This window comes from Columba livia, chromosome 4 (assembly GCF_036013475.1).
Source record: "Columba livia isolate bColLiv1 breed racing homer chromosome 4, bColLiv1.pat.W.v2, whole genome shotgun sequence".
NCBI classification, from domain to species: Eukaryota; Metazoa; Chordata; class Aves; order Columbiformes; family Columbidae; genus Columba; species Columba livia.
The window spans coordinates 38,432,969-38,453,546 of record NC_088605.1 but is presented as its reverse complement, the minus strand read 5'-3'; the positions used below and the strand labels follow the sequence as shown (position 1 = coordinate 38,453,546).

Below are 20,578 nucleotides of genomic sequence, written 5' to 3'. Positions count from 1 at the left end.
GGAGAACTCGCTTGCTTCTGGTGAACAACAGTGTGACACTTTTTTTGCTCAGCTGTCAGACAATTTCTTGGACTTCCTCGCTTGTGTATCTGCTACTAAGAGAGCTTGTATGCTTTCTAGTTGCAGCAGATGTTCAGGTTGTTTTTATCTGGTCAAAGGAAAGAGAGAGGTGAGAGTCAGACTCAAGAGTATCACAATGAACTTCTTTTGGTATCCAATTTGATACAGAGCTTTCTGCCTTCAGGGATTTTCTTCCTCCCTACACATTGCTCAAAGCGGAAGCTAACCTGTGTGTCACAAATTGTTATCCTTTCCTGGCATTCTTAAAGCACATACAACTGCTACTTTTGTTGTCTGAGCAGTGCCTCAGGCCATGGTGGCCACTGCTTTTCCTTTGTCCAGGCAAAATAGTTTCCTTCTGTGAACTAAGAAGTTACATTTATTTCAGGAGCAGAGACAGGAAAGAAAGCTTCAAGGATACTTCTACTGGCCATGTTTGTTCATGTCCTTGATTTTTTAAAAATTATTTATTCATTTTTTTTCCAGTATTGGATGTTTAATTGGGCCAAGACATACTTCACAGACATTTCCAGAAAAAAAGCTTTGTCAGGCACTTTTCTTAACACACGTACACTCCTATCCTCTGAGTAACTGTAAAATTAATGTTTTCGATGCATACTCTGAAACAGCATTTTTTGTTATTTTTTTTTATTGAGAAGAAAAAATACTAAATTTTCATTGCAATTCGTCTTCAGTATTTTTGGGTTATCATTGGCCTTCTACCTGCTTTGAGGTCACCATTCACACAACCAGTCCTCCAACATTTTTCTCAGCTTTCCTATTTGTCTTTTTGAAAAGAATATTCCTGTACACAAGAAATTGGGAGGAGACACAGCTGGGACAGGTGACCTCAACTGATCAAAGGGATATCCCACACCATATGATGTTTGCACTCAGCAATAAAAGCTGAAGGAAGAATGAGGAAGGGGAACATCTGCAATTCTCAGTGTTTGCGTTCCCAAGTAATCATTACAAGTGATGAAGCCCTGCTTTCCTGGAAATGACTAAACAGCTTGGTGCTGATGGTAAATAGTGAGTTAATTCCTTATTTTGATTTATTTGCACATGCAGGTATTGTTTTACCTGTTAAGCTGTCTTTATGTCACTACAGGAGTTTTCCAATTTTACTCTTTTGATTCTCTACTTCGTCCCACTGTGGGGGGTAATGGGTGAGTGGCTGCATGGGGCTTGGCTGCCTACTGGGGTTAAACCATAATGATAAGTTGTTTTGCTCCAAACTTTTCATACCCATTAATGAACTTGGGAGTACTGTGCTGCATGTAAAAATTTTATTGATCTGTCCTTCTTACCTATTCAAAAGTGGATAATCCTTGACTTCAAGTGAATAATCTGCTTATATGGAAAACATTGAGATGACACTGTATGGATAGCTACCACGTGAGGCAGCACAATGGCATTGTCTAAAAGACAGATGGAATTAAGAACGTGTGTATTTACATTGCGTTTTGTTAGATCAATAAGGCAACTGACTATTTATGTCTCATCTAGCCACTCCTCTGAAAAGAGAGTTGTATTATTGTAATAATGTGTAATCTCAGTGAATTTCTATCCACCACAGGCACAAGGAATCTTTCTACCTTGGAAGCTGAATTATTTTGTAAAAATACTATGTTTTTCTTTCTCACACTATGCGTTTATTACATACTACTTCTATGACATTCAAGGAGATTAACTTTCCTTTCATATTTGAGTACACACACGTAATATTTGTCTCTTTCCCAGGTGGAACTGGTAAGCTTTGGATAAATCAGATACTTCCTAAAACTGAATGTTACTCAAGAAAACTACACAAGTTTTCCCAAGTCGAGACATCTTTCTCCATACCTTACAAAAGTTGTGTGAACTCTATTTAATTAGCATTGACGTGATATCAACTGACGGTTGTACAGGTTGTTCAGAGACCTTTGTGTTGCAATGCGGTGTTCCTTTTCATTACGGAATTACTAGATTGCTCTGCAGTAGTGGCCTCCATCATAACACAATAAAATTTAACCCATTCATGTTCCGGAAATACTGAGGTTTGCCAGATACCACTACACTCCTGTTCAGTGGTAGAAACCTTCCTTTGTGGAAAGCTTGCAGCTTGAATAATTTGATAGGAAAAATTGTAACCATTTTAGGATTCCTGGATATATATTTCTTAGACGATGGTTAACAACATCTATATGTACAACAAAGTTCTCATTGTTGGACATGGAGTGAGAAGAGAAAGAAAGGGAAAGAACAGAAAAGGCGGATGAGAATCTGTTTGTCTTTATGCTGAAGCTATTTCAAGTTCTTAGTAAGGTAGAGAAATAATTGAAAAATTACGAGATAATTTACTATTGAGTCCAGTATCCTAAAAAGTACTGAGATCTCAAGCAGATGAGGTCCATTGTGTTTTTCTTCTACTCTAAACAGTTGATGAATTCATTCCAATTAAATGTACATTTCAGTATAGGAACATTCCTGTGGCCTTGCGAAAGCCAGCCCAACTTGAGGTGATTCATAGTAAGACTCTCCTTTGTTAGGATCCTGAATTAATCAAAATACTATGGAGAAAATAATGCAGATATCCAATGTCCTGAAAGACTGAACAGTTTTGTTCAAATTCTTTTATATGGTCTGCTATTTTAATTCATCTAATTCTACATGTACACCATACATAAAATGATATTGCTACATGGAAAGAATGTAAACGTTATGCTTTCCCTCTTCCTGTTGTGTAATAAGTCTTCACATTGTTTTTAGCTTGAAAAATTAAAGTAGATTAGTCAGTTAGTAATTATTTATTAATCAGAATAGTTGGCAGTGTAAGTTATTTTGAAAGTTTGTATCTCTGTGCTGGCTCCCAGTGTATCTGACACTAACTGGGAGCTATTTCCCTCTACTTTAAGAGCACTTGGTGGCCTCTCTCTTCACTGTCCCTCCTCTTTCACACTCAGCTGTGACGTGGCCTTCATCTCTGTCCCGATATTGATTTTTAGTTCAGAAAAGTGGTGGAAAAAATAAACAAAAACACCAGAAAAAAACAAACAAATGAACAAACAAAAATCAACTTGTAGTTGCTTATGTTTTTGCATGTACAGATAAAAAGAAGAGGAGGAATTATTTAATATAATCCACTGAGCTAGAGGGCAATACAACAGGATGAAAACTGTAAAATAAAGTTAAGATTTGAATATGTGAAAGCTTCTTAAGAATGAAACCAATAAAGAAAAGACACTTGATAGAAGTTGTGGAAATACCAACGTTCTGGATATTTATAGAACAAACTACACCAAATCTTGTCTGTAAAGAACCAAGTGTATTAAGATATGCTGGAGGATCTAATCCAGCAGTTCTGTCTAGGTTTTTTCTGAATGGCATAGAAGAGCTGGATGCCAGTGATAAAGAAAAAGAGTTAACTTTGTAATCCTATACTAATGTTCTAATTATCTGATAATGACCAGCAACAAGAGGAACATAAGGTGGTATTAAGGTGAACTGCAAAACGAAAATTCACTCTAAAGTTTCATCTAAATCCTCCTACTAGGTCATTTGTTTCCCACACAATACAAGAACACAGTTTCATTGTAATTTTTCATTATCTCCTTTGAAAACTGTGACTTTTTCATAAGAAATTGGATTTATGTGACTTCAGATGTTAGAAAATAGCATTTTTGAAGCTTTTGATTGAGCAAGTTAAATGAGTTTACAAAGTTCAATATTATTGTAAAGCTTATTTAAACTTATTTTATGCTGAATTTTCTTTGCAGTTTGCCCAGTGGGAATATTCAACACTCACATTGAAAAAGCTCCTTTTTAGATTTTCTTTTTCAATTCGCATTTGAGATTACTTTGAAGAAAACATGACTTCTTACAGGTAAACAGAATACCAGAGCTGTGGAAAAAAAATGGAATCATCCTTTTGATTGATTTCACAGTATGTCTTAAGAATCTGAAGCATTTTAGGAAGGTCAAAATGACTTTTCCCAATTGTGTTGTCTGATGCTGAGAAACAGCACTAGGTTCACTAAAGGCTTGTAGATAGTTACTGATAAACTAAAGAACATAAGTAAAACTACTTGGATATTGCTAGTACATTTCCGTAGAAAGTTGCATAATAATTCATTCTGAATTTTAATGATGACCAAACACACTATGTAATTTGAACCACATTGATATATTTTTGAGGTTGGTTGTAGAGCAGAAGCTGTACAATTTGTTTCTGTTGGCTGCCATTGGCAATCCTGCACTAGAAGCGCGTGTGCTTTGGCTGGGAAAAAGAACGATCTTCTATCATTAGGCAATAGAATTGAGCAAGAGATGGGATCTTGTGCCGTGATGGAGAAATGAGATGTTTTCTTGGAAATGCACCAGAAGGTCAAGCACTTTTATGTAACTTCAAAGCCGAAGGAGTAAAGAACATGCTGCTGCTTTGTAGAGGTAACAAGATTATTCATATTTTTTACAGTTATTTTGAGGATAGGTATCTTCTAAGCATGAATCAATTTCAGATGGTGGGAACAGCTTTCCATGTTGATAGGGATAACTTGTTGTCATCTGCTTTCTTCTGTTAGTGATAGCGGCTGCTATCAGAGACAGGATGTGGAAGTTTGACAGTTCCTGTGTACTCTCTGATACAGTCACTGTTTACATAAAGCAGAGAGAAATACTTTCATTCTACATTGCTTTTAGTTTTAATGGATAAAACAGATGCAAAAAGATGAGATGAAAAGTCTGTGTGCCAGAGAAGTACTTCATAAAACTTGCAGGAGAAGCTGCCTGCATTTCAGACATGTAATTTTTTTATTAATTTTTCTTTCCTCACTCTGTCGGCAGAAGGAACAGAAAATACTATGCTGTCCCACTTTTGAGGCTTTCATAACAATTTTGATCCCTGTTTTTCTGACAAAACACCATAAACCAGCTATTGAATGTTCCCAGTTATGTCATCTGCCTGACTACAGTCAGTTCTGGGGTTCAGGATCTGCTCTGCTTACAGTGACTGAAATTGATAGATTTTCCTAGTTTATTTGATTTGTTTCTAACAGTGAGAATACTCCTGCATTACAATCCATTTATTTTATGTGAAGTGTTTTAGGAAAAAGGACAATATTAGAGTTATTACTATACAAAGTGTTCCCAAAAAGCCCAGCAAACAAAAGGAAGCCAAGATTATGACAGATAAGGAATGTCTTTACGAACATAGTTTGGGACTGTTGTGACTTGTGGCCCTAAATGCAGGAAGTCATTTTCCTCCTGGATCTTTTTAAAATATAGGAACAAAATAAAAGTCTGGTGATTGTAAGTATGGTGCATGGGAAATACTGCAAGGTCATGTAAATGCCTGGGCAATAGAATGGAGGTATCCCCATATTTAGGTATGTCCTTTTGAAAAGTTGAGTTGTTTTTGTTTGCATGTATATGAATTCATAACTCCTGTCAATTTTTTTTAGGATGTTAGCAGTAATATACCAGCATCTGAGACAGAATGACTCAACTTCTTAACAGCACTTCCTTTCTTAGCAATCAGATAGTGTGGTAGGATGTCCCCTGTTCTTATGCTCTGAACAGTATGTTCACAGAATTGCATAGAAAACCTTTTCACTTCTGTTTCCATTATGTCAGCTACAAGAAGTACACGCAGAAGCTTTAGACATTTCAGTAATTAACTGGAGAACTGTTCAGATTGTTCCAAAAGCCCAGACAAATACCATGTATATGAAAGAAATTAAGCCTGCTAGGATAAGAAATCAAACAATTTAATTTCCAGAACTTTACCTTCTTCTTTAGTAGAGATCAAATAGTGTATATGTTTATCTCTACATGTGTTATTTTCTATGATTAATAGGTAATTTTCAGCTTTTATTTACAGTTCAGCTAACAGTACTTTCACTCTCTCAAGACTTTATTAGTATTTATATTTGTATATTATACACATGTTCTTTACTCCCTCTATACATGTATTCTTCATAAGGACATTTTTGGTGATAAAGTTCAGCTAAGTATCTTGCTATTGGGTTTTGACTCAACCACGTTTTTGATATTGTATTTCAAAGTTAATTCTTGTGAACTCACCCTGGTATAATGTTCAGCAAAAAAATATAGTTTATTGCTTATCTGGCCATCTTACTTTCTAGCTGCATATTGCCTGCACTTCACTGATTTTTCCTGGATGTTTTGAAAAATGAAATGTTATCTGTAAATATTCTTCCCTTACTGCTTGTTCTGCATTAAATTAATTCTTCCCCAAATCTTTGTTTGTACCGAAACTTGAGGGCATACCAATTTCTTTCACTTTAGATTCAGACAAGCACCTTGCAGAACAAAGAGAAAGGAAGTTTTGGTGAGATAGAGTTTACACATTGCAGGAACTCTTCCTTTAAAATTCAGTCTGGAAATCAAAGTTCTTAGAATATTAAATTACAACACTTGGAGTGAAATATTCTTCTGTGGGGTAGCTAGGAATGGGGTTCAGGTTGGTGGTAATCTTGCAGGTTGTTTCATTTCATGGTGTTCCCTAGAGAAAGTGTTATTTTGCTTTCCTCCACTAATGAAATGTTTGGTAGATACAATGGGCAGCACTGCTTTGTATAAAAAGGACAGGTCAAGTGGTTAGAGCCACCCAGAAGTTTGTTTCAATGGCACTGAGCCGTCAAGTGCCCATATGAATTTTGCCATACAAAATACTCTCACCATTACAGAAAATTGTAAAATCCCATAGCCCATAATGATAGGTTTCAATCTTGAATAAAGTCTCCCTGTTTCAGCTGTAGATTGTAGCCATTCTTTACTGCATGATCAAGCATATAAAATAAAGAATATCCTTCATTCATACGAGAATGGGAACTGTAGTAAAACATAACATACCATTGCAGAATACGATTACAAGACTAGACTTTCTATAATGTATTTCATTTTGCTTCAATTTCTCTCTGTACAGATCCCCAGCAGGATTATTTGTAGTGCAGAGAAAAACCATGAAGTAATCAGCATTCCAGAAATCCTGCAGTGGACAGTGAGGAAAGCATGGAAGCAAATTAAGAAACGCATATTTCATTTCATTAGTGGTTAGAAATTATGTTGATTTATAAGAATACAAACAAAAGCAGACAGTTGACAAATTCTGTGTCAAAGGGAACCTAATGTTTAAGTAGAAGTACTTAAATAAAAAATACCTCTTATTTGTTGAAAAGAAATGTTTTAAAACTTACACTTACAACATTTCATTTCAATTTTTTTTCATAATTTATAAATACTTTTCCAAAGAAATAAGCTGACAAAATTAATGTTTTCCACACATTTTTATAGTATCCCTATCAAATTCCATGGGGAAAATTTAATTTGGGTCTCAATGTTAAAAGGAGATAAGGTAGTTTACAACAAAACCATAAGTCAAGTTTAACTTGCTAAATACAACAATGTAAAGTTAAGATATTCAAGGTCTTGTAGAAGTGGTCTTAAGTCTTCTGAAAACTAGCCCAAGATGCTGCCTTTTGGGAAACTTGCCACTGGACTGTAAAATCATCACTAAAAGTTTTACCACACTTCTTGTGAAAAGATTTGCTTTTTTCCTCTAGGCTGCTTTTCCTAGAAGACGCTCACCCGCAGAACCCATATTCAGCAAAAGTCAAGTTTTTGAGAGAGAGGTAAGTGTTTTGAGAAGCATTTTTTGTTCTGCTGTGGTATTAGTCATGTAAATATTTAGGGACTATGTCAAAACAAGAGCTGAATAAGTTGAAAACAGAAAACATTGTGTAATGTCTCAATTGTAACTTTTTATTATTTGGAATGTCAGTTTTATTTAGTATGACATTTATTATTAATTCTTTGTTTTCCAGTTTGATTTTTAAATCCCTTTGTCAATTCCAGCCAGAAGCTGCTGGGTACTGTTAACTTCTGAAAGTCCCTCTTCTTCAGTGTGGGCAGTTTAAGAGGTTTAGGATCAAGGTCAATGGTTTGGTGGACTCAAAGACAGAGTAAGAGGCTCCAAGAAGCTCCTGGATTAAAGAGGCACTTGAGTGTTGTCTAGCAAAGAACAGGAGAGAAAGAATGAGGTTCAGAATTACCTGCCCCTGTAAACACAAACCATTTTTCATGTTCTTGTTCTTTCTTTCACTGAGAGGAGCAAAACCACTTAGTACTTCATCAGTTTTCTCTGGTTTCCCCCGTCACATTCTAAGGCCATGTCTGCAAACCTTCTTGTAGAAGGAAATCAGGTCTTAATTATAATGAATGATTTTTTTTTTCTGCAGCGAACTTCCTTAACTAAATTAGGGCTACTGATTTTACATTGTACTATTTCTGCTGAGAATAAATTTCACATGGAAGTGTCCCAGGAAGTAGAAATGTCACAGGGCATTTTACTTGCAATGTTTCTCTCCATCTTCTCCTGAAATTTGGTTCATACACATTTCGTATTCTTCTGTAGCACTGGCTGGTATAAGGTTTCTAGTGAGAGAGAGGACATCCATATTTATTGAAAAATGGTTTCATAGCATGCCAGAAATCACAAATTGTTTGGAAAGGATACATGGAATCCTATGATTCAAGTCATACTAGTGCAGAGAAATGAAAGAATTTTTTATAACAAACTAGCAACTGACAGCTAAAAGGCAGAGAAAAAACATGAGCCAAAAGAGATAAAATTATAAAGGTACAGTTTAATTGCCCCCAAAATTCAGCAGCTGCACATTGGCAAGTGCCCTCTGTGATTTGGAAATTAAATATTATTTAAAAAGTTAATCCAGTAGGCTTTCCTCCTCAGGCCAAGTGTAAGAAATAAAAGCAGAACATGCATGCCTGGTCATGTACCCATGAACGTCTTCCTGCACAGCCAGGATGTGGACTTGTGCATCATCCTCGTGCCTCCATTGTCCCACACCAGTCCTGGTGCTGATGGTCCCTAGTGGTATGAACCGGCTCAACCTTCTGAAAGCTGAGTCACTCATATTGTGTGGTACAAAATACTGTGGACAAACTCTTGGACAACTTGTGCTGCTTTATCAGCAGCTGACTTGTTTACAGGAACATCTCGTTGAGAAAGGCTGTAACGTGACCAAATGGGATGAATGTTTGGCAATGAAGGTACAGGGGGAGTGTAAGCATAGTCAGGTTTTTGATTCTACTTTCTTTTCCCTTTTAAATTGTCATCCTGATTTTCAGGCCTATCTGTGTATTTAACCGTGACCTCCAAAGCTGTAGTATTTCAATAAGCTTACTTTTGCTACTCGTGTTTTACACAAGAAACAGAAGGCAGTATACATTTGTTCCAGTTTTTCTCATGGAGCCTGTGTAGTAAAAGTGATTATAAGTAGGTTGGAAAAAAACCCCAAACCAGTAAGCACACACATGGAGCTATCTATAGGATGTTTATTTTTCTAAAAAACTTACGAATTATAGGATCTGTGGTACAGGTCACCTGCTTGATATTACATATTGCCACATGTGATATCAGAAGCATTGCAATTTAGCCTTTTTCTGGATCTTCATCCATGATAATGTGACCTTCAAAAAAACCTACCTGGCTACTTTGTGTTTACAAGAGAGTAAGGTAGTTATGGTGTGCTCTATTATACAGGTGTTTTAAAAATATATATAATAATATATAAATAAATGATCTTTCAGTTCTTTTGCAATCAGTTTCTTCCTTCTAAAATATATTATACATTGAAGTACAATCTGTTTGTAATGTAGTATGATAAACGTATGATAACTAGTGTTCATGAGAAAATAGAAGGCTTATTTGAATATCAGTTACTAGTTAAAAACCAAAATTGCTACCCCTACTCAGTAGGGTAGTCACAACACATATTTATCCAGGTTCAATGTGAGTTTCAGTTCCAAACAGCTCACATATTCTTGAGAATAAATTATATGAGCTCTGGCTAGTAATGATGGAACTACTTTCCATGATGTTATCAGCATATATTGTCTTTGTCATAGAAATTTTTTGCCCTGAACTCCCTCCCTGCCAAGGAAAATAAAGTAAGTACATCTAATACTCCTAGACTCAAATAGACTGAACAAATTCAGGATTGTGTTTGTCACTGACAACAAAATTTTTGTATGAAGCATTTTTTTATGTTTTGGATAAAATGAAACTTCTGCTTTTGCTTTTAATGATAGCAAATATTAAAAGTCTTTCGAACATGACGCTAGCACAACTAACAATGCATTCTGAGAAATAAGAGGTTACAGGGAAATTAGAGGTATGAGAATATTGTACTAATTAACAATTCAATCTTTTTATGTGAGGAAGCCTGTCTTACTAAAGTAATCCCATTTAATTGGCCTTCCATCTTGAAAACTGCCTGTTTTTGCAAAACCAAAAGGTACTGTATCTCAGTAAATGCTGCAGGCAGGGACCTGTAAGTTCCCTCCCTGGCCTTTCAGGCTATTTTGCCAGCTTGCTTTCTAAGCTTGCAGCTGTGTTTTTGACATCATTTGCAAGCTGTAGAATTAGGAACAGACAAGAATGCACTTCCTGCATACTCCAGATCAGCTGATCAATTATTGCTGGTGCACAGGCCAAGAAAGGAAGGCAGGTTCAGTAACGTCCCAGACCTCCCCTGGGCAGGGCTGATGTTGGAGGGGTATATAAGCATTCAGATTATTCTAGTCCATTCCAGCCTGTCAAGTCTGGAGTTTCCTTAGTGTAGCAAAGTATCACTAGCCAGGAAGCCCTTTGAAATGCTGGATATCTCCTCTTCACAGCTGATTCCAGGCCAGCTTAGGAAAATAACTCCTCCGTTTCTCAAACTGGTTTAGATGTGTACTTTCTGTCCATCAAGGGTAACTCAGAAAACATGAAGGCACTGTGCATGGTGTCCTCACGCTGCTAGCAACACTGTTTATTTTTTTTTCTACCATAAACAGAAGTTTCCCTTCCTTCACCAAGATGTGCACACGGAAGCAGGACTCTACTGTTTCAGGCAGTGGCCAACCTCACAACTGGTTTCACGTTGGTGGTGTGGTGTGGTGTCCTGTTAAACTACAGTTAGCACTGTTACCAGTTCCTTGCTATGAGATAAAATCCTGCAGCCCATTCTTCTGTGTATAATTTCCAGACCTCTAGATCTAGCACGGGAAGTGGAATTTTGCAGCCACACTCAGTGATTGCAAGAGAAACCAAGAACTTTGCATGCAAAAAGGCATTTTGCCCTTCTCTTTCTTTTGACCTAAAACCTAGAATTTACTACTTGAGAAGTTCCAGAAGCACCATAGTGTGGCCCATGTAGAACGTGTTAAAGTAGTAATGTACAGAACCACAGAACAGGCCATGCTGGACAGGATCTTGAAAGATCACCTGGTCCAACCTTTCATGGGAAAGTGATTTAGATGTGATTATTTAGATGATCTAGAACATCATAGAGTTCTCTGTCCCAGAGGAGATGCCTTTAAGAAAGCTTTCCTGAGCTTGAGTGGACTTTTGTCTGTCTCCTTACCCTTTACTCTTTTCACTGGAACCGGTTCATGCTCTTCCCCGATGGGAATTTTGACACTTCACCTCTTGGACTCTGGACTGATCTCCAGCCAGTGGGTAACAAGTTTCAGTTCAAGTTCTCTATTTAGTCATCTCGTGACTGTGTTTCACCAGAATTCAAGTGAAACTAACACGATACCAGTCTGATTCTAAATATGGGGGGAAACACTCCAATTCTGTGTCTGCTAAGGTGACCCCAAGCTTTACAGATTCCCTTCCTTAATGACGACCTTTACTTCACCTTCTCATCCTTGACCATCAGACACCTAACCTCGAAGGGTAAAAACATGAAGTTGCAGGTGTGGAAAGGTCAAATATGAAAAATAATAATGTAATTTCAGCCTGGCATTAACAGAACATGAAATTAAAAACAGTGTTTTGCTAGATAAGGAAAAATTGATGCATGTCGAGAGGCCCCAGTCCTCAACTATCAAATCTTCCATCTGCCTCTAACCCACGTCATTTAGAACGGGAAGCCCAGAAAAATCTGTTTCCTCCAGATCATATTGACGTAATGGTATACAAGGTAATTAATATTCTGGATTTCAACATGGACCACTGGAATTCTCAAAGGCAAAATGAGACAAGAAAGCAAACAAAACATTTCCTTTCTTTTCCAGAGAAAGATAAATAGAAACAGCTAAGCAAGCTCTGACAAGCTTTAAAGTCTGATATGAAACTGGATTGTATTATACCACTCCAGGTGGTATAATACAATGCTGGATGTCATCAATTTGATAAGAGCTTGTTGTTCCACTAAATAAACCCCTGTTTCAGGAAGAAAAACAAAACAAAACAAAACTAACAGTTGGTGACTAGAAAGTCTCTTCATCCAGAGCTGAAATGCTGTCTATAGGACTAAAAGCTAATGGTTTTAAAAATCTAAACATTAGCTAAACAGTAAAGGAAGCAAAGCAAATAATTTCTCAAAACTTTGTGTTTGGTTGATTTGTTTTATTTTGTGGGTTGTTTTTTTTTTTGGTGCTGTCAGAGAAGATACAGTATCCTGGTGGATTTTAAAGCTGTTCTTTTAATCAAAAAACGTGATGTGTGGCAAGAGGTTTGCTTTTCATCAGCTTCAAGTTTTTCTCCTTTCTTTGGCCACCAGGTAAGAAGGTAAGAGGGTGGTGCAGAATGTAAAAAAAAATACACTGATCTCCACTGGATTTAATGAGTACAGTTTTAAAACTAATTTCATACAAATTTATCACACCATTTCATTTTTTTTGATATGTGAGTAGAGTTATGTATCCAACAACAGATATGCAAAATCCTCAAATGCTGCCAAAGAATACAAGTTATACAAGCGGGCATGTCGCAGGCTGACTTAGTGACTCAAGCCTTGGCAGCTGGCCTATAAACAAAGCTACTGAATTGGTTTGAATCTGTCTAATCATAGAGCTTCTTATGCAGCTCATTTTCAAAGATATGCTTTAAAGAATTACTAGAGAGTGAAAATTTGATCGAAATGCATGAATGACTAATGAGTTGAAAAATTAGAGTCAGCTTTAGAAATCCAATTATAATAGTTGTATTTCAGTCTCTGAGTTTTAATCAGATATGAATACATGCTAAATTTAAAGCAAAGGTTTGCAAATCCAAATGCATTATCTCTATTACTACAATTTGCATTACTGCTTTGGGACTCAGACTCCAGCTTCTGTACCAAACACCACTGTCAGAACTGCTGATCACCTACAAAAACTGATTTTGAATATCAGCCAAATGAGGATTCAATAGTGTAGGTTGCTGTATGGATAACTGGAGGCCTGTTCATACATTCTGGATATACAGAAAATAACAGCATGCAAGGAGAAAGTAAAGTAAGTAATTAGAAACCAGTAACTCCGATTCTGCAGGTCAGAACTTTCCTCAGAATTATAATTTTATAGAGGTAGCTGAGTTCCAAGAGAGTATAGTCATGCTGCCTATGATTGTTATTCGGCAGTTTATAAAAGTGTAAAATGTATTTATATTCCAGAGTTCCATAGCAATGAGTGTTAAGTATTAATAATTGAGGATACTTTTCCTAGCATAAAATTTCCTGCTTAACTGACAACAAGTCCTCTTAAGCAAATCTCTGTAAATAGTAAAAATGTAGAATGATTACTGTACTATAATGCTAGAGTCTTTATACGTAGATTTGTGCTAATCTGCACTTGTGGAAGTCTCATGACAGCTCTTTCTATTTTCATTTCTTCTAGTACATTATTTGTTGACTTCCAGAACTGGGAACTCTGTCACCTCTCTCTGGGGGGGAGGGAAAGAGTATTAACATTTCATTTAGAAAGGGAACATGACATCTTAGTTTATGCATATTTTCAACTACTATTAGCAAATCTAGATGGTTTGTCACATGTTCTGAAGCAGCATTTACAGTTTGTTAGTGCCCAAGTCCATGTAAATTAGCACTTTCTTCTGCATTTTCTCCAGAATTGTGCAGCTCAGAAGCTGTGACCCAATAGATTTGGAGATGAACTTTAGTTTTCTGGCATAGACCAGAAATTACTTTTAACTGAATGTTTCTCTGAGTATCCAGAAGCTAAGGGAAGCTGGAGGCAAAGAGTTTAACTAAGACTAGGACAGCTAACAAAACCCGCTTTTTTCTAGAAGATGGAGAGCAATGTCACGCAGGATGTGTTGGAGTGAGGCAGAAAATTCCAACTCTCTTTTTTTTGGGGGGAATTCTTGCTTTGTTCTTGCCTTCCTTGCTTACAAGTGCTGTCCAAAATGCTTAGTCCTCACAGGAAGCTTTGGCAAGGAGGTACAAAACTCCAAGCCTGCAGGACATATATGCAGTTAATGCCCCAGTGCTATATGCTGTCTCATAACTTTCTGTCTACAGCACAGAGTTAGGCTCTGATTCAGTTGACCAGTACGCTGGCTTCAGTCTCACTGAAGTGGATAGGATCTAAGCATTTCCCTGCTGAGCATGCATTTTCAAATATTGCTTTACATACAGATCTTTCTGCAAAATGACTGATGTTTCAGTGCCAAAGTTCCATTTAATTTGAGAAAAAAAAATTGTAAATGCAGTACCAAGGCTTGAGAAATTAAACACACTTATTTTATTTAAACAACTATGATTGCTTTCAAACTGTCACTAATTGAAAATGCCATTAACAAAGTTTAATATGCTTTTAGTCCCTGTGTCTGGGAAACAGACCCTGCAGATGTTTTTTTGGCACCCTGTAGTATTTTAATTAATGCTACCAACATATTTTCCTGGTTAAATGTTCTAAGAAACTCTCCTTGGAAATGACTTTTGAATTTCATTCCTATGTGTAGAGTGATTAATGAACCATTTTTCTTCCTTAAGCTGTATAAATATTTTTTCCAACAGTTTATGGTATGACGACAACATGAGGGAAAATTAGTGGCCAAAAGCAACCTTACTATTCATTCCAATATGTATACAGATTCTTTGTTGCTCATACAAATGAATCTCATTCTTTTAGCCACAGAGTTTGCACCATAGAAAAGTATTCTGGAAGAAATAGCTACTTATCTTCAATTCAGGCTAGTAATACAAACTTTAATTTATGGAAATGTTTTTTCTCTCTCTTTTTTTTTTTTTTTTTTAATGGTTGACATATTAGACAAAATGAGGAATGGCAGGGAATAATTAGACTACTCAGATGATACATACAATGATTTTTCAAGGAACACAGTCTCGGAGATGAGCCTCCTGAATACATTTTTGGTTTTGGTCACACTGTAACATAATCATTACTTTAATTTTTTTTTAGGCAGAACTCACTGTGGCACCCAGTGGACAGTTCTGCTTTTTTACTTACCATTATTCTTTGGATGGGTAGCTTTCAAAGGGGAGTTTGGTTCTGGAGGGGTTTGGTGTTGTTTTGTTTTGTTTTGTTTTTGCTTTCTGCTAGTAAAAAGTAATACTAGCAGCTCAGATACCAGGAGGAGAAAAACCCATATAAAAAAAAAAGACTGCCACAAAGACTGTCATGAAATATTCAGGAAATGTCCTGTGCACCAAATCACAAATATTTCAGTGACTATAAAATTGATCCATCTATGATAAAATACAAAATAATATATAAGAGAGGCAATAGATTTGCCTCAGCAGGTGGAATTTTAGAGATGCATAATATGTCAAAGATTATACACCAATTAACGTGTGAGTGTTTAAATGAAAGAGCAAAGATAATTTTGGTATAACTTGGGAACTGAGTCAAACTGCAAATTGGAATTAGACTAGGTTAAACCTGCTCAATGACATGTAGTTTAAAGAGATTTAAAAATATTTCATGACCTTCACAGAACAGATTTGGCAGGTGAACATCACTGAAAAATAGTGCTTTAAACTTAAAAGTAACTAGCTTCAGGTGTGTGCATACATAGTGTATGTTGCTCCAGAACAAAACATAATTTTTATTGTATGTGTATTCTGTGAGTGTGTAGATATACATATATGTGGATACACACATATATATGTATGTGTGTATATATATATATATAAATAAAATAGTAATGTACGAAGAATATAAAAATGGAAGTGTAGTAGTCCATGTATGAAGTCAATATGTACTGTTCTTTCTCTATGAAAATGTGAGTACAAGTCAAAGTGCTAGTGTCGCATCAGGTGTGTATGAATCCCTAGCTGCGTTTTCTCTAGCCTTGGATTAATACATTTGCGTGTCCTTCTTGAGAGCTGCAGCATTCATGTGTACATGAGGTTAACTGCTTCTAGTGATAATTGCAGCAATACCTTTGCAAGGTCAAACACCGTACAAGATTCTGAAGTGTTAGTCATTTATGTAAATAGGAATGGCTAGATGAGCTAAAATACAACTATTTTTCTGAAGAATTTTACATTCCTATGTTCCAAAAATATCTTTACTTCCTCTTCTGTTTTGTGGGTTTTGTTTGTAGCTGTGGGAAAGTGCACTCGAAGCTGTCTTTTTGCTTTTTTTTCTGAAAGCAGGCAGAAGTGTGCTTGTTCTCATGTCCTACAGTAAGAAGTTCAAAGCCATGTAACTGAGAGCCTTATTTCCTATTCTTCTTTAGTTTCTCAATATTTCAGCTTCTGAGGAAAGCTCACATTGCAAAGATAAAAATGCTACTGAGATACCTTGGGCCATTTCTGTGGAGTGGAGCATAATCTGAGCTAATAAACTGGCCTTAGAGTTTGTCTGAAATTAGTGAAATGAATGATATATCTAGTGAATATGCTCTTGGTGATTGCTGAAGAGGTGCCGTTGTGTTTTGGTGTAACTGGAGTATTGTTCATTGCTGAAGTGCTTATGTTTAAGGTAGTCCAATGGAAACATGCAGAGGAGGTGGCAAGGTCCGGGTGACAGGTAAGGGTTTAGATAAATATTTTGCATTCTTCTTGGATGTCACTACAATGAATTTCTGTTTCATGAGGCTAGATCTAGAGCCTTAGATCATCCAGAAATCCTGGGCCAGATGTCAGATCTTTCACTAAATGATCATCCTGTCATATGTGGCCTCTCTTCTGGATGAAAGCTGAGGGCTAGAAACCCTCTGATGAAAGTAAAAGCTGAAGAAATGCAATTCTGTAGCAAGAAATCATTTCTTCCTCTGCAATGGTAACAATCTCTTTGAAATTTTTCCAGCAGATGCTAGCAGTGAATTAACACAGATTTGTGGAAAAATAAAAGGAGCTGAATATGTAACTTAAAATAGATTATTTTTTTTTTCCTTGGGGTTAATTTTTATTCTCTGAATCCCTGAGCATAGTGTGTTAGACTGCCTCTGTATACAAGTCAGAAACATTCAGGTTTAGATTTGGTCTACAGTTCCAAATAAACAACAGGATCAAGTTGCTTATTTCAAAGGTGTTCTAGGTTTAGCCTTTTTGCACCTTATATATTTTTACTTGACTGGTTCTCTTCCTGTTTACTGTCTTCTTCGGAGTAAGAGCATAACTCTTCTTGTTTACTGCTTGTCTCAGTTTAAATTACAAATTTGAACTGACATTAAGCTGTTCCTTTTTGTACTGGAGGAAAAAAAAAATAAAAAATTCGAAGTCATATGGTATTATCCTTCACTTCCATTGAACCATCTGGACTCCTGGAGCCAGCGCTGAAAACTGTCAACATCTCTTGATACAAAGCAAATAGACTGAGCTAAAAGGGAAGTTCAAGCTGGAGAATCATCCTGTAGAAAGTTTAGAGCAGTTCAACACTGGAGGAAGGAAATGATTATCTGTCAGAAAAGCCCCATCCTGCCCAAAAGCTGTTGCATTAAATATCTAATGCTGTTCATTTAAAGACTAGGCTCATATTTAAGATTTCAATGGAAATGAGATTTTGGTTTTACTAAAGCTTATTTTTGGTTTACTGTTTGCAAAACTCATGTTCCAAACAAGAGGAAGACATCTAGTCTCTCATATCAGAACTTTTTTAATTTAAGGAAACTACAAGGAGGACTTGTTACTGCATGCATCACCCCTCCAATAATAAAATTGATATACATATCATTTTATGGTACACATAATACAAGTCAATCCCAGGTCCTTCTGAACTGAACAGAATATATTGTGTTATCCTCATAATTATGCTGATGATTGTGGTTATGTACCTTTTTTTTTTTTTTAGAAATATTTCCTTGAATCAAGGTGTTAAATAATATAAATAAAGTCACATACTCATGTCACAATGCAGTTGAAATGCCTTAAGATTTGAGCTTTAACATAGAATCATAAACTCTGAAAAAATGGAGTTCACTAGTAATATTTATTCTTTACCCTTAAAAAATTCCTCTTTGAAACTGTAAAGACCCACTGAAAAGTAAACTCATGTCACAGGGAACTGAATGCTCCTTACGAATAATGGTCATTTTATGATCCTAGATTATTACTTGTCATTTTATGTTCTTGGCAATTAGAATCTCTCATTTAAAATATTTATTTTTCCTTTTGGCTGAGTTTCCCTGCAAAACTGGAACCGTTGTCTTAAAAATGATGATATCACAGGCAAAATAAATTAAGTCTTGGAATTATGTCAAGACTTTTAACTGAAGATGAATTTTCAAAAAAATCTTTGTGCAGAAATAAAACTTGCTTTCTCCTTTTAACTCGTCTTGCTACCTACTGCTTCTCTGGGTGTTTCTTTCTGTGAATCAAACATATGCTCTTTTTCTTGCTTTCTGGAAGACTTCCAAAGGTTGGGGGGAAGTCTTACAGGAAAGCTTTCCAAAACATATTTAGGACTTGTTCTTCCTGTGCAGATAAAACCCTCAGATGTGCATTAGTATAGACTAACTGAAACTTGAATCTGTAATATTAAGTTTGGGGCTTTTTTTTTTTTAATTAAAAGGTGGAAGTTTGATGGCTATTTTTCTCATTAGAATTTCCACAAAGAGCTTTACTTCATTGTTACTTCCTTGTTTCTTTCAGTGAGTTCCAGATGTGCTAATTATTTGAGATTTGTCTCAGAATAAAAGTTTATTTGATCAAATGAACATGTATTGCAGTCTGAGACTTCCTTATCTGATTATCAGAGGGAAGTGAATGCAGTCTCTGCCTTTCATGAGGTTTTCTGTATGGCTTTGATTTAAAAATGTCTTTTAGTTACAAAAATAATCTAAAATAAAAGAACTATACATACAAGAAAATTCTCGTTTTAATTCTTTTCCAATTATAGGTTCAGATTTTCCAGGTGTCCTGAAGTCTAATTGTATTTTTTATTAATTTAATTTTGTCTTGTGTGACTATTGATATCCCACATAAATGGAATCCATTCTCTTCACAGAATTAGAATTTTGTACCAGTGCAATACTACAAGCTAATTATATGATGTCTAAAGTGATTTGCTTTAACTAACTTTACATTTCTTTGTGTCTTCCTTCCTCCATGGAGCATATATTGGACTTCTGACCTGTTATTAATAACATTCTTAAATTGTATATTCTTACATCGATCCTTTGGAAAACTCTCAGAATCACAATGGTTAAGGTTGGAAGGGACTTCTGGAGATCATCTAGTCCAACCCACCTGCTAAAGCAGGTTCACCTAGAGTAGATTGCACAGGAATGTGTCCAGGTGGGTTTTGAATGTCCCCAGAGGAGACTCCACAACCTCTCTGGGCAGCCTGTTCCAGTGCTCTGGGACCCTCAGAGTGGTTTTTCCTAATATTCAGATGGAACCTCCTGTGCTTCAGTCTGTGCCTGTTGAATCTCACCCTATCGTTGGGTACCACTGAAACATCCACCCTTGAGATACTGATAAAATCCCCTCTCAGCCTCCTGTTCTCCAGGCTGAACAGACTCAGCTCTCTCTCCTCATAAGAAAAATGCTCTAGACCTCTAATCATCTTTGTAGCCCTCCACTGGACTCCTTCCAGCAGTTCCTTGTCCTTAAACTGGGGAGCCCATAACTGGATGCAGTACTCAACTCTCCATGTTGAACAAGTATTTCTTTTGGGGCAGCAAGGAGTAGAGATGAACAAAAGCAGTCAAAACAACAATATATCCTCAGTATACATACTGAAATTTGCAATATTCCCATTGTTATTTGAAGTACATTATTTAGAGAAGCTGCTGAGTTATCTTAGTGTGGTGCTTGCTAGTTACATGGTTTGTGTATACTGTCATTATTATTAATCCTTCCCTTGTTTATAAAGGACATTGAAATACTGCTTAACAAGGAGAGAAGCAGAAGTAGACGATTATCAGTGGTAGGACCTAACTAAAGCAGCATGCTGACTTTAAATTTACACCATATCTTTTGCACTACTCTGTCACGTATTAGCAAATGTTCTGATTTTGATTACGCAAAAACAGAAATTAATACAATCAAATCAGGTAATAGTTGTTAGTCATGAGGGATATACAGATGATTTCAGGGGTGCTGATGGTGTGGCTAGCATTGTGTGTGCATTCAAAATAGACTTTAAAAACAGCGTTAACATAGCCAAAAATGGAGGCAGAGGGAGAATGATGAGTAATTCAAGGTATGTGTGTCTGCTTCATTTCTTCTACTCACAGTCTTACTATTCCCTGACTTCCATGGAAAGTGAATAATAATGTTCCCACTCTTTCAGTTACAGTGCTGAGAAA

General features: G+C 36.3%; 1 long non-coding RNA gene across 1 annotated transcript in view; it reads left to right on the top strand.

Moving 5' to 3' along the window:
- The first annotated feature begins 3,841 nt into the window (after positions 1 to 3,841).
- LOC135579357 (uncharacterized) overlaps positions 3,842 to 20,578 on the top strand; it is a 40,341-nt gene continuing 23,604 nt past the window's right edge. The window contains exons 1-2 of the long non-coding RNA XR_010472256.1: positions 3,842 to 4,488; positions 7,626 to 7,694. This is a non-coding gene — a long non-coding RNA (uncharacterized LOC135579357). The remainder of the gene's footprint in view (positions 4,489 to 7,625; positions 7,695 to 20,578) is intronic.